Source organism: Talpa occidentalis, unplaced genomic scaffold, assembly GCF_014898055.3.
Source record: "Talpa occidentalis isolate TD23 unplaced genomic scaffold, MPIMG_talOcc4v2.1, whole genome shotgun sequence".
Lineage (NCBI taxonomy): Eukaryota > Metazoa > Chordata > Mammalia > Eulipotyphla > Talpidae > Talpa > Talpa occidentalis.
Window position 1 is genome coordinate 85183771 of NW_026555331.1, and position 13225 is coordinate 85196995.

Here is a 13225-nt window from a genome sequence, read left to right on the forward strand (position 1 = left end):
GGTGGAGTTTTCATTCTAGTGTGAAATATACATATTAAAGTATGCAGTTGTACACCCATTCATGATAAAAGCCCTTGAAATTCTTGGGATACAAGGAACATACCTCCACATCATAAAGGCCATATATGACAAGCCAACAGCCAGTATCATTCTCAATGGCGAAAAGCTGAAAGCATTCCCATTAAGATCTGCAACGAGACAAGGATGTCCACTCTCACCACTGCTTTTCAATATAATACTGGAAGTCCTAGCCAGAGCAATAAGACAAGAGAAAGACATACAAAGAATCCAAATAGGAAAAGAAGAAGTCAAACTATCACTATTCGCAGATATGTATATGATAATATACATAGAGAACCCCAAAAACCCCACAGAAAAACTAATTCAACTCATCAATCAGTTCAGTAAAGTGGCAGGATACAAAATCAACAAGCAAAAGTCAGCAGCCTTCCTATACACAAACAATAAATCTGAAGAAGAAGAAATAAAAAAAAAACATCCCTTTTATTATCGAAACAAAAAAATCAAATACTTGGGAATAAATCTAACAAAAGAGGTAAAGGACCTATACAAAGAAAACTATAAAACACTGTTAAAAGAAATAGAAGAAGGGCCTCCCTGGTGGCGCAGCGGTTAAGCACTGGGTTGTGAAGCTGTCCGCAGCCTCTGCAGCATGGGTTCGATCCCTGGCTGTTCCTCGGCCACTGGAGGAAGGTCCCACATGGCGCACAGACCTCTCCTGCCGCCCACTGCTCCCCTCAGCAGTGTCCGTCAGTCCTTCTACCTGCTCTGCAATCTGCTCTGGCTCTGGTGAATTCTCTCACCCTCCCACGCTTCTGACTGTACCCAGTGCTAGTATAAATAAGAAAATCTTTAAAAAAAAAAAAAAAGGAAATAGAAGACACAAAGAAATGGAAAGACATCCCCTGCTCATGGATTGGAAGAATAAACATTATTAAAATGGCCATCCTACCAAAAGCAATATACAGATTCAATGCTATGCCAATAAAAATTTCAATGCCATTCTTCAAAGAAATAGAACAATTATTGATGAAATTCATATGGAATCACCAAATACCCTGAATAGCCAAAGCTCTCCTGAAAAAAAGAGAAGGGAATGGAGGCCTCACACTCCCAGACTGCAAACTATACTACAAAGCCATAATCATCAAAACTACATGGTATTGGAATAAATATATCTATAGGAGGGGGCGGAGCAACATGGCGGCGAGGAGACGCTGCGAGTAAGATCTCCCATTAAAAAAAGTTAATAGGGAGGAAAAGCGGCAGGTCCCAGTGAGAACTGGGACAGGGAAGATAAACGGACGACTCCAGCAAACTGCCCGAAGAAGAAAGTTGCCATAAAAGAGGACGAGAAGGGAGGGAAGCGCAGAACCCTGCTCCCCTCCCCCGCCCACAAAGGCGGCACTCTCCGACCGGCAGAGACGAGGGAAACAACAAACCAAAACGCCCAACAAGAAAAACGGATGCAGCAAGTGGGACTGTGAGTGGAAAGGAACTATTTCAGCCACCACACCCCGTGAACGGGAGCTGAGGCGAACCCTGCAGGATCCGCCGCGGCGGTGAGCTCCAGGCGCCAGTAAAGAGAGCCCCGCCCACCAGGAGGAGCCCAGCACCAGCACACAGCCCCAGCCACCCGGTAAGCTTGCGCGAAAGCGGCGCTCGGATTGCAGCTGCCCAGGGCCCTGCGCCTGCGACCTAGGCTTGCGGGGAGCCGGCGGAGGCCCTCCCTGAGTGAGCAGGAACAAGGTGCCCAGGCAGGGGAGCGGGATTCAAAAGGCGCCATTCCCGCGCCACTGATCTGGGCTATAGCCCGCGTCCTGGAACTGAGGGCTTTGGAACTGAGACCCGGGCGGAGGCCCTCCCTGAGTGAGCAGGAACAAGGCGCCCAGGCAGGAGAGCCGGATTCAAAAGGCGCCATTCCCACGCCACTGATCTGGGCTACAGCCCGCGTCCTGGAACTGAGGGCTTTGGAACTGAGACCGGGGCACGAAATTAGGGGCGTGGGTTCCCCACGACGGTGGGGCACAAGGCAGACACAGCACCCCAAAGCCGTTGAGGTGTACCCTACCATCCCCGCTTTGCTCCCTGTCCCACGGCGTGGAAAATCAGCTCCCCAAGGGCTCTAGGAGAGATCTCTGGTGCCACCTAGCGACTTGACCCCAGCACAGGCTACTGAAGGAGCTAGTGGCCAGCTGGGGAGTTAGCCCACACCGGGCCCCTTCCGAACAAGTAGTCTGAGCCCACAGGGAGAGCGAGCACCCACAGCCGGGGCAGACCAGGCGCGCAGAATAGTGTGCCTGAGACCAGAAGCGCAGGGAGTGTGTCCCACATCACCATTTTAGAACAGGGACATTTCTTCAGTAAAGACTACCTGCAGAAGGCTTCCTCAGGAGCCAGAGGTGAGCGGGGGAAGTTCGCCCACGCCAGACCCCCTCTGGCCTGCAGTCCAAGCCCAGAGGGGAGCAGGAACCCACCGCCGGGGCAGACCAGGCGCACAGGGGAGTGTGTCCCCACATCGGCATTTTAGAACAGGGACCTTTCTCCAGTAAAGGCTGCTTGAAACTGACAGATGACTCCTGGAAGAACCAGAGGGGAACAGAGAAGCCCACCCAAGATGCCGGCAAGTCCCAACAACACAGTGTCCCAACGCATACGGCAAATTAGAAAACAGACAGTAGGGAGGAGAAGAACCACACGCAACCTAGCAACTCTCCAGAGAAAAAGCACACCACAAAAAGAAAGCCAGCCCCCAGATTGCAACGACAATAACTTGGAAGAATTTCTGAGCCTTCCAGAAAGAGAATTTAAAATTGCCGTGATTAAAAAACTGACAGAAGTCATAAAGGAAAACAATGATAAGGGAAAAATAATCAACGATCAGAAGAATGCAATTGAGTCCCTAGAGAGGGAAAACAATGGTCAGAAGAAAGAAATTGAGTCCCTAAAGAGGGAAGTAAAAGAAATGCAGGAGATCAAAGAATTAATGGAAGAACTAAAGAATTCTGGGAAAAGCAATGAAAGCAGAATAGATGAAATGGAAGAACGAATAAGTAATCTTGAAGACACAGAAATAAAAAGAACCAAAACAGAGAAGGAAAGAGAAGTACGAAGGAAAAAGAACGAAGAAAGACTTCGGGAACTATCGGACTCCATGAGGAAAGGAAATATAAGAGTTATAGGAATACCAGAAGGAGAGGAGAGAGATGTAGGAACAGAGAAAATATTCAAAGAGATAATTGAAGAGAACTTCCCAAATGTGAAGAAGGAGCTGAAAATTGATATACAAGAAGCAAGAAGAACACCAAACTTCCACGACGAAAGGAAAAATACAGCAAGACACATAATAGTAAAGCTCCCAAGAATCCAGGACAAGGAAAAAATAATGAAGCTGGCAAGAGGGAAGAAACAGATAACATTCAAAGGAAAACCAATCAGGCTGACATCAGACTTCTCCGAAGAAACACTACGGGCAAGGAGAGAGTGGAGGGACATAGTCAACAGACTCCAAGAAAACAGATGCCAACCAAGAATACTCTATCCCGCAAAGCTCTCCTTCCTCTTTGAAGAAAGAATATGGACCTTCCCAGACAAACAGAAACTCCGGAATTTCATTGCAACTAAACCCCCACTCCAAAAAATACTACAAGGAGTTCTAAAGCCAGAACCTCAGAGCGACGAATAACAATGAAAGAAGGCCAAAAAAAAAAAAAAAGTTATTAAAAGAATAAATAAATAAAATCAAAGGAAAGACAAACACAATGGCAAATACAGATGTTAACATATCAATATTAACTCTAAATGTAAATGGACTAAACTCTTCAATAAAAAGACACAGAGTTGCAGCCTGGATTAAGAAACAAAACCCAACCTTTTGCTGTCTCCAGGAAACACATTTAGCTACAAAAGATAAAAATAGGCTCAAAGTTAAAGGATGGAAAACAATCCTACAAGCAAATGGACCAAAAAAGAAAGCAGGAACAGCTATACTTATATCAGATAAAACAGATTTCAAACTCAAAAAGATAAAAAGAGACCCCAATGGTCACTACATTATGATCAAGGGGACAATACTTCAAGAAGAAATAACACTCATTAACATATACTCACCAAACGAAGGAGCACCAAAATATATCAGACAACTGTTGTCCTCTCTGAAAACAGACATCAGAGAAAACACATACGTAGTGGGAGACTTCAACACACCACTATCAACAATGGATAGATCAACAAGACAAAAAATAAGTAAAGAAACCAAAGCTCTAAATAAAGACCTAGAGCAATTGGGCTTAACAGACATCTATAGAACACTAAACCCCAAAAAAACGGAGTACACATTTTTCTCAAGCGCACACGGATCATTCTCCAGGATCGATCACATACTGGGGCACAAGACAAACATCAACAGATACACCAAGATTGAAATCATATCAACCATCTTTTCTGACCATGAAGGCATCAAACTAGAAATAAACCATAAAAAGAAGGCAAGGAACTTTCCTACCTCATGGAGATTAAAAACCACACTACTGGAAGACCATTGGACTAATGAGGAGATCAAAGAAGAAATTAAAAATTTTTTGAATTGAACGACAAGGAGGACACCAATATCCTAAATGTATGGGATGCAGCAAAAGCAGTAATAAGAGGAAAATATATAGCAATAGAAGCTCACATCAAGAAACAAGAAAGAACGCAAAGAAACAACCTAATCTCGAAGCTCAAAGATCTAGAAAAAGAACAACAAGAAAACCCCAAAACCAGTAGAAGAAAAGAAATAATAAAAACCAAAGCAGAAATAAATGAAATTGAAACTAAAAAAACAATCCAAAAGATCAATGAAACCAAGAGCTGGTTCTTTGAAAAAATCAATAAAATAGACAAACCCCTAGCCAGGCTCACAAAGGAAAAAAGGGAAAAAGCACAAATAAACAGGATCATCAATGAAAGAGGAGAAATCACAACGGACACAGCAGAAATCAAAAGAATAATCAGTAACTACTATGAACAGTTATATGGAAACAAGTTTAACAATCTAGAGGAGATGGACAAATTCCTACAACTCTACAATCACCCAAAGCTAGATAAAGAAGAAATAGAACACCTAAACAGACCAATTACAATTAGCGAAATTGAAATGGTAATCAAAAACCTCCCCAAAAACAAAAGCCCAGGACCTGATGGATTTACAAATGAATTCTACCAAACATTCAGAGACGAATTAGTGCCTATCCTTCACAAACTCTTCCAAAAAATTGAGAAGGAAGGGACAATACCAAACACGTTCTATGAAGCCAACATTGCACTAATACCAAAACCGAACAAGGACAACACAAAAAAGGAAAACTACAGGCCAATCTCCCTAATGAACACTGATGCAAAAATCCTCAATAAAATTTTAGCTATCAGAATCCAACAATGTATCCATAAGATAATTCACCATGACCAAGTTGGATTCATTCCAGGGGCACAAGGATGGTTTAACATCCGAAAATCAATCAACGTTATCCAACACATCAACAAAAAGAAATATAAAAACCATATGATAATATCAATAGATGCTGAGAAAGCTTTCGACAAAGTGCAACACCCATTCATGATAAAAGCTCTTGAAGTTCTTGGGATACAAGGAACATACCTCAACATCATAAAGGCCATCTATGACAAGCCAACAGCCAGTATCATTCTCAATGGTGAAAAGCTGAAAGCAATTCCATTAAGATCTGGAACAAGACAAGGATGTCCACTCTCACCATTGCTTTTCAATATAATACTGGAAGTCCTAGCCAGGGCAATAAGACAAGAGAAAGACATCCAAGGAATCCAAATAGGAAAAGAAGAAGTCAAACTATCACTATTTGCAGACGATATGATATTATACATAGAGAACCCCAAAAACTCCACAGAAAAGCTAATTCAACTCATCAATCAGTTCAGTAAAGTGGCAGGATACAAAATCAACACGCAAAAGTCAGTAGCCTTCCTATACACAAACAATAAATCTGAAGAAGAAGAAATCAAAAAGACCATCCCTTTTGTTATTGAAACAAAAAAAATCAAATATTTGGGAATAAATCTAACAAAAGAGGTAAAGGACCTATACAAAGAAAACTATAAAACACTGTTAAAAGAAATAGAAGAAGACACAAAGAAATGGAGAGACATCCCCTGCTCATGGATTGGAAGAATAAACATTATTAAAATGGCCATCCTTCCAAAAGCAATATACAGATTCAATGCTATTCCAATCAAAATTTCAATGTCATTCTTCAAAGAAATAGAACAATTATTGATGAAATTCATATGGAATCACAAAAACCCCGAATAGCCAAAGCTCTCCTGAAAAAAAAGAAGGGAATGGAGGCATCAGACTCCCAGACTTCAAACTATACTACAAAGCCATAATCATCAAAACTGCATGGTATTGGAACAAGAACAGACATACAGACCAATGGAATCGAATAGAAAATCCAGAAATAAACCCACAGATTTATGGTCAACTAATCTTTGACAAAGGAGCAAAGACTATGCATTGGAGCAAAGAAAGTTTGTTCAATAAATGGTGCTGGGAAAACTGGGTCGCTACATGCAAAAGAATGAAGCTTGACCACCACCTCACACCATACACAAAAATCAACTCAAAATGGATTAAAGAACTAGACATAAGACCTGAAACCATAAAATATATAGAAGGAAATATAGGCGAAACACTACGTGATTTGCACATCAAAGACATCTTTACAGACACATCACCCAAAGCAGTGATAGTGAAGGCAAAGATAAACAGCTGGGACTATATCAAATTAAAGAGCTTTTGCACAGCAAAAGAGACAATAACAAAAACAAAGAGAAACCCCACCAACTGGGAGAACATTTTTGCACCCAACACTAATGATAAAGGACTGATCACAAAAATCTGCAAAGAGCTGATGAGACTCAACAACAACAAAGAAAATAATCCAGTCAAAAAATGGGCAGAAGAGCTTAAAAGAAACTTCTCTGAAGAGGAAATTCAAATGGCCAACAGGCATATGAAAAAATGTTCAACATCACTTGTCATCAGGGAAATGCAAATCAAAACTACCATGAGATACCATCTTACACCAGTGAGAATGGCACATATTAAAAAAACTAGCAACAACAAATGTTGGCGAGGGTGTGGAGAAAAAGGAACTCTTCTGCACTGTTGGTGGGAGTGCAAACTGGTCCAACCACTCTGGAAAGCTGTGTGGAGATTTCTGGACCTACTAAACATAGAGCTTCCATATGACCCAGCAATTCCACTCCTAAGTATTTACCCAAAGGACACAGAAACATCAATTCCAAAGAACACCTGCACCCCTATGTTTATAGCAGCACTGTTTACAATAGCTAAGCTTTGGAAACAACCCAAATGCCCAAAAATAGATGACTGGATCAAGAAGATGTGGTACATATATACCATGGAATATTACTCAGCATTCAAAAAAGATAAACACATGCAATTTGCTGCAACATGGATGGCGCTGGAAGGGATCATGCTCAGCGAAATAAGCCAAAAAGAAAAAGAAAAATACCGGATGGTCTCACTCATAGCAGGAATCTAGAAAACTTAAATAATGGACCAGGAAAATGAAAAACTATAAGAAAGTGAAAATCAAAATCAACAAAAAACTATGAACCAGAGACACTTTTAGGGGGGCGGGGGCGGGAGGGAGGGATTGGGGTCAGAATGGGGGGCGGCAATTGTATGGGGAATATAACAATAAAATTTATAAAAAAAAAAAAAAAAAATGGGTAGAAGAGCTAAAAAGAAACTTCTCTGAAGAGGAAATGCAAATGGCCAACAGGCATATGAAAAAATGTTCAACATCACTTGTAATCAGGGAAATGCAAATCAAAACTACCATGAGATACCATCTTACACCAGTGAGAATGGCACATATTAAAAAAACTAGCAACAACAAGTGTTGGCGAGGGTGTGGAGAAAAAGGAACTCTTCTGTACTGTTGGTGGGAGTGCAAACTGGTCCAACCACTATGGAGAGCTGTGTAGAGATTTCTGGACCTATTAAACATAGAGCTTCCATATGATCCAGCAATTCCACTCCTAGGTATTTACCCAAAGGACACAGAAACATCAATTCCAAAGAACACCTGCACCCCTATATTTATAGCAGCACTATTTACAATAGCTAAGCTTTGGAAACAGCCCAGATGCCCAAAAATAGATGACTGGATCAAGAAGATGTGGTACATATATACCATGGAATATTACTCAGCATTCAAAAAAGATAAACACATGCAATTTGCAGCAACATGGATGGCGCTGGAAGGGATCATGCTCAGCGAAATAAGCCAAAAAGAAAAAGAAAAATACCGGATGGTCTCACTCATAGCAGGAATCTAGAAAACTTAAATAAGGGACCAGAAAAATGAATAACTATAAGAAAGCGAAAATCAAAATCAACAAAAAACTATGAACCAGAGACACTTTTGGGGGTTGAGGGGCGGGAGGGGAGGGATTGGGGTCAGAATGGGGGGGTTGCAATTGTATGGGGAATATAAAAATAAAATTTATTTAAAAAAAAAAAAAAAAAAAAACTACATGGTATTGGAACAAGAACAGACACACAGACCAATGGAATCAAATAGAAAATCCAGAAATAAACCCACAGATTTATGGTCAACTAATCTTTGACAAAGGAGCAAAGACTATGCATTGGAACAAAGAAAGTTTGTTCAATATATGGTGCTGGGAAAACTGGGTTGCTACATGCAAAAGAACGAAGCTTGACTACTACCTAACACCATGCACAAAAACCAACTCAAAATGGATTAAAGAACTAGACATAAGACCTTAAACCAGAAAATACGTAGAAGGAAATATAGGCGAAACGCTACATGATAAGCACATCAAAGACATCTTTACGGACACATCACCCAAAGCAGTGATAGTGAAAGCAAAGATAAACAGCTGGGACTACATCAAATTAAAGAGCTTCTGCACAGCAAAAGAGACAATAACAAAAACAAAGAGAAACCCCACCAACTGGGAGAACATTTTGCACACAACACTAATGATAAAGGACTGATCACAAAAATCTACAAAGAGCTGATGAGACTCAACAACAACGAAGAAAATAATCCAGTCAAAATATGGGCAGAAGAGCTAAAAAAGAAACTTCTCTGAAGAGGAAACGCAAATGGCCAACAGGCATATGAAAAAAATGTTCAACATCACTTGTAATCAGGGAAATGCAAATCAAAACTACCATGAGATACCATCTTACACCAGTGAGAATGGCACATATTAAAAAAACTAGCAACAACAAATGTTGGCGAGGGTGTGGAGAAAAAGGAACTCTCCTGCACTGTTGGTTGGAGTGCAAACTGGTCCAACCACTATGGAGAGCTGTGTGGAGATTTCTTGACCTACTAAACATAGAGCTTCCATATGATCCAGCAATTCCACTCCTAGGTATTTACCCAAAGGACACAGAAACATCAATTCCAAAGAACATGTGCACCCCTATGTTTATAGCAGCACTATTTACAATAGCTAAGCTTTGGAAACAACCCAAATGCCCAAAAATAGATGACTGGATCAAGAAGATGTGGTACATATACACCATGGAATATTACTCAGCATTCAAAAAAGATAAACACATGCAATTTGCAGCAACATAGATGGCACTAGAAGGGATCATGCTCAGCGAAATAAGCCAGAAAGAAAAAGAAAAATACCGGATGGTCTCACTCATAGCAGGAATCTAGAAAACTTAAATAAGGGACCAGGAAAAAGAATAACTATAAGAAAGAAAATATCAAAATCAACAAACAACTGTGAACCAGAGATACTCTATGGGGGTGGGGGGCAGGGAAAGGAGGGCTTGGGGGTCAAAATAAGGGGGTTGTAATTGTATGGGGAATATAAAAATAAAATTTAAATAATAATAAAAATAAAAATAAATAATTGCTGAAAAAAAAAATAAAGTAGGCAGCTGTAAAAGGAGTACTCAATTTCCCCTCTCTCCACCAGTCTCTTCTGACAACCTCCTTTTACAAGTGGCTTTCTCACTAGTGTCTACCATCTCTCCCTCTTCCCAGTGACTGCCTCCTGAAGAGCTAAGGAAGTTGAGTTTTACTGCTCAGACAGGGGAAGATAAGCTCTTTATCTCCTAGGTTGGAATTGGCATACACTGAGCTTACAGATAACTCCATTCATCTCATGAACAACTGTCCCATTCTATGGACAAGTCACTGGAAGACCCAGAAAAAATAAGCCACATTCTTTGCTCTTATGAAGTTAACCCTACTGTGCAGGAACAGATATGAACATGAATAGTTAACACACAGCATCCCATGAGAAAGCATTCAAGGTCATGTATCAATGGCATTGTTTGGAGGGCCCAAGGTTAAGGAGGGAAATAGTCCACCCAAATTAAGAAAAGCTACCCAACTCAAGAATCATCTTTGGGGTGGACCATATACAATGACAACAATGGTCCAATGTAAAGAGAAAAAGATAGTAAAATCACAGACACAGAAGAATGGTGTGAGGTAAAAGAATAATGGCAAATAGTCTGGAACACATCACTGAGTCCAGGTTTGTGTTTGTTCACTTGTTTGTTTTGGGGGCAATGTTTTTTATATATTTCTTGCATATTGATAGCCCCAAAACTTTCCCAAGAGTATTTAAGTGACAAAGTACTGGTCTTCCGAAAATATCCCATATTGTACAAGTTATGAAAATGCTTAAGATCTTTCCTGGGAGTTAATAAGAGTTCATAAAAGGTTTTGTTGTTTCATAAGTCAGTAAAACTACAGCCACATTCTTGATTTAATTTCAAGTTATCAGTTTCACTTGACAGTTTCACCGGAGATCACTGTGTCACAGCAAAATTGAACCCACCATTACTCTTCTAAAAATATTTAGTCCTCACAAAATAATGACACAGATATCAACATCATCTGTAATACTTAACTGTATTTTAATTTTGGGTTTGAGATTTCTGTTGGGAAGAGATGGTATATCACTTTTATTAAAAAAAAATCACAGCATCCAACATGGCTGTTATCACTTTCTGCAGGAATATTACAGTTTATGAAAGTTCAGGATAGCACTATAAATTCTTAAAATTAAGGAGGAGAAAGAGAAAGTGCAGAGGGGATAGAGGAATAGTTAAGAGGTGACGCTGTTTCATTTCCTCTCCATGTCTGGAAGACATCTGGAAAAAACATGTGAAGTTCAAGAACCTGAGATAAGAAAATCATTGTTTTAAACCCTTATATAAAATAAACTTAAAACTTAGATTTAATAAAGACTACTTCTTAAATCTTCAATTAAAGAGTTTGGGTTCTTTCCTCTAGAGTCGCATTGGAGTATATGAAACTTATTGGAACAACTGTTTAACAAAGTGTTATATATGAGAATGTTCATGTGAACTTTGATCCTTGCTAAAGGCAAACAAAATTTCTTTTGAAACTCAAATCCAAATATAATTTCAGTGTCATATAATTCTAATGCTTCCATGCTTCTTCAGTGGCAAGCAGATATTGCTAAAAATGCATTCAACTTTCTTTTTTGAGTATTCTATTGAAAGAAGAAGCAGAAATTTCAATGAAATAACTGGCATTTAGTACATATCAGCCTATCAAAAACGTCACCAATACTATTTGATATTAATCCAAACAGAGACATTTCCAAAAGTGACTTAGCAACTTATATGTTGTAAGGACAACCAGGGTCACTGAACTTAATGTGATGGGTAAAGAAGTTCATGTCAAGTCTATTGTGTTTGTACATTAGGTAGAAGACAGAGGAAATAAAATCACACAAGCCTAGAGTATATCACAGTTTGTGGGTATTCCCCTGTGTTCTTAACAATTGTAAGAAAACACCTAAACACAAAGTGTAACAATGGGGTTTATTTAAAAGGGGAAACTTGGGGAAAAGGAAAGAGTTTCTAAAGCCACAAATGGCCATCTGTCCTACCTCAGATAGTGTCCACTAGTCCAAACCAAAAGTGCCTTGTGAAGGACGGTGTTGTCCCTCTGATGAGAACCTGGCACTGGTGACACACCGCTAAGCAGTGGACTAGGACCCAACTCATGGTGGCAGCTGGCGATAATCACAGGTGGCATCACTGAGGCAACACTGCAGCAGCCAGCAGCCACAGTCTGGAATCCAGGTTGGGCAGTGCCAGAGGCAACAACCACAGGAGACAGCACTAGAGGTGGCATGGGCACAGGCCAACAGCACCAGTCAGCAGGCTAAGTTGAAGATCAGGCAGCAATGGACATCTCTTATTGGTGTCAGGCAGAGGCCATTAGTGCAGGTCAGCAGGCAATGCCTGTAATGCTGGAGGCAGGAGTGGAGGTCAGGTAGTGATGCCAATAGTCAGAAGTGAGGGTCTTCCTGGACTAGGATGTCTGAATCCATTTGCTACCCTACCTCTTACGGCTTTTTGAGTGTGCAGGTTTCAACACTGATTGTCATGTTTTCAGAACCCAATTGGTGCCAGCACAGTTTCAATCCTGACTGAAGGATGCTCAAAATTGGTACAAAGGATGCTCAAAATTGGCATTGGGTTCAAAACTCAAACCCCACCACCATGTGAAATATGATCTCTGCCAAGGTCCACAGTTTCATGAAATGGGGGCCACGCTCTCGCTGTAGTGCTCATCTTACAGGATCTCATGAAAAGAGCCGCGATTTGGAAGCTGGAGAGTGTGAATAAGTCATTACATGTCTCAGGACATTGTCCTCCTCGTTGATAAAATGAGAGGTAAACAGTTCAGTTAACAGCAAGGATGAGCAGGAGCTGCACGGAAAATTTCCTGAGAAAATTGCCAGAAACAAAATTTTTAAAAGTCACTCTGAAAGAACGCAAAGTTTCGCTTGCCTCCCCTTTTCTGTCCTTTGATCCCAACCGTTGGAGGGGCAAGGGATGTAACGAAAGGGAATTATTAGAGCAAGTCTATGAGAGAGTTCTGAAATATTTTAGAAAAGAAACAATGTTGTTTAGCTCGATGCACATTTGGTTCCCAAAGGATCTCTGTTAGTTACCCTTTAATATGTCTCACTGAGCAGCGGCTGAGTCAGAAGGGAAACTATCTTTCTCAGACACAGTTTTAAATTGTCTCCACAGTGAGTCCTTCCACTTCCATAACTTCTGAACACTTATCTTATCCTGACATGTTACTGCAGGATATTTTAAGGT